This window comes from Lasioglossum baleicum, unplaced genomic scaffold, assembly GCF_051020765.1.
Source record: "Lasioglossum baleicum unplaced genomic scaffold, iyLasBale1 scaffold0057, whole genome shotgun sequence".
NCBI classification, from domain to species: domain Eukaryota; kingdom Metazoa; phylum Arthropoda; class Insecta; order Hymenoptera; family Halictidae; genus Lasioglossum; species Lasioglossum baleicum.
Genome location: NW_027469117.1, coordinates 700,001 through 702,500, shown reverse-complemented (window position 1 = coordinate 702,500; position 2,500 = coordinate 700,001). Strand labels below are relative to the sequence as shown.

Here is a 2,500-nt window from a genome sequence, read left to right as displayed (position 1 = left end):
CGGACAACGCACCAAATTTACCCTGGAGGGTGGGCAGTAGTGGCGAGTATTTATTTATCTTTTCCTGCCTGCCATTTTCGAGGTAGTTCCCATCCTCGTGGCGGACTGTAACATCGACCACGATGACCCTTCTCTGGTACTTTATCACCAAATCCGGTTTGAGAACCGCCCCGTTTATCTTGATTGCTGGCTCTTTTAGTACTACTGCCTCTTTATTTTGTTTGGGAACTTCCGCCATGACTAGGTCGACTATTTCGTCATGCCGTCGGATACGATCTGCCTTTGTTATGGTGCATTGTCCTAGGATGTGCGCAAGCGTCTCGGGAACTGCTCGGCACTTCCGACAGCTCGTATCCAATAGGGGGGTGGCCCGATTCATCGCAACCCTGTTCCCTGCGGTGTCTGTCCGGAACCGCAGGGCCGTTAGAAAACGCGATGGCTTTAACAGGGTTGGATTGTAGAGCCAAGCATTTCCAATCCTATCATCTCTAAAATTGTGCACCGCCTTCCCTTGAGCAGTGCACTTCCCCCAGTGGTCTAATTCCCGCTCTTTCTCACCTGCCTTCCATTTGTCGACCTGCTTGACAGACACAATCGGCCAGTTGATCCGAGAGGCCATAGCCTGGCTTTTAAGTTTATTTTCTAGGCCGGTTGTCCTTGCAAGAGCTTGGATGGCTGGGTCAGGGTTATTCAAGAACCGTAACCCCGATTTTAAGCTGGAGCTGACGCATATTACTTCCAGCTTCGGGAAACCTAGTCCCCCATTTCGCTTATTTGCGTATATGAGCCCATTAGTCGTACATGCGGGCAAATGCAGTATGTCCTTAACGGCCACCCGCAGGTCACCGTCAAGGAGTCTTAACGTCGTGACCGGCGCCACTCCCGTAACCAGCCGGTAAAGATAGTGGGGGACCAGGTAAGTGGAGAGTAGATTTAATTTCTGGTGGGGTTTTAAAGCCAATCTTTTAACCCTTCTAGTGGCATTTCTCACCTCGTCGCGGATGTCACCGAGGTCTATTCCTGTCCATGGTGTAATAGAGATCCCCAGATATCGTATTCGTGTCTCTGCATTGGCAAATGGGACACGCTCTCCACCTTGGAAGCATAATTCCGGATCCTTCAAGTAAAACGAATCTCTTGTTGGCACAACTTGGAATGCTGCGCATTTGGGTGCCGACATGCTCATACCCAGAGCTACTAGGTATGACTCTGTGAGTTTGAGGAGGTTTCTGGCCTGTGATACGTCGTTGGCAATTAGAATCAGGTCATCTGCGAAGGCTAAGCAAGATATACTCTGCTCCTCATTGATTTTGTATCCGGGCTGTTTCTCCAGCATGAGTAGGAGTGGCTCTAGGGCTAAGTTAAATAATAGAGGAGACAACGGGTCTCCTTGTTTCACTCCACGCTGTAAACGGACTGGGATAGTCGTCCCACCATATTGAATATTGGTGTGCACATCCTGGTATGCTTGGCAGACGAGCCGTATCACATGCTCGGGTGCCCCTTTTCGTCGCAGTGCAGGTCCCAATACATCATGGGGTACCGTGTCAAATGCCTTCGCGACATCCAGCTGCACTATCACCAGGCCTCCTTGTTTCTTGCTATTTGCAAGGATTTCAGACAGGATGTGCACATTATTGTAGCACCCCATTTCTGATGTAAAACCCTTCTGGCGAGGGGTGCAGTTTATTCGTCTCCTAAGCTTAGTGTCGATTATCCCCCAGTATATTCGGCACAATAACGAACTGATGGTGAGGGGACGATAGTTTTCGCATCTGCTGCTATCTTTCCCTTCCTTAGGAATTAGTACGGTCCGATTCTTCTTCCAGGAAGACGGCTGTGATCCCGTAACCATTAACAGGTTATAGAGCTTCCGGAGAGATACAACCATTTCCCGGGAGCGCAGCTGACATTTCTTTATGCCGTCAAGTCCGGGAGCCGTGCCCGCCTTGATCCTAGTGATCCTATCCTTAACGTCGCGATTTGTAATCGGCTTAAGGAGGTCGCTGAGGGGAAGACTTTCCTCCTGATCACCCATGTCGGGCAGTTGTATGATCGGCTTGGTATTCCATAATTGCTCGTACATACCTCTTATGTCGTCAGCTTTAAGGGGGAGCTCTCCTTGCATCCAGTAATCTATACCATTCCGGACGTACTTTGCAAGGAGGCCTGGATTTTTCTTGTAGAGGTCCTGTGTTTTGGAAAAAATGTATCGCCGGTAAGCTCTCTTACCCGCTTCTCTTCGTTTCGCTCGTCCTCGGCGTCGACCGTTCGCCGGCAGGGACGAAATTAAGAGGTCATAAATCTGGTCAACGTCGTCTTGTGATATATTGCTAGGCGCCTCCTTAGCGACTCTCAGGAGGTCATCAATTCTAGCCAGAAATTCACCCACTGCCAGGGGATTCTCCCCTTCAACTTCGCCAGCTATTGCACTATCTATGATCCCCTGCGCCCAATTATCGACTTAAGAGAGTCATAGTTACTCCCGCCGTTTACCCGC

General features: G+C 49.8%; 1 pseudogene; it reads right to left on the bottom strand.

Moving 5' to 3' along the window:
• LOC143219678 (large subunit ribosomal RNA) overlaps nucleotides 1-2,500 on the bottom strand; it is a 7,303-nt pseudogene that overhangs the window by 2,088 nt on the left and 2,715 nt on the right.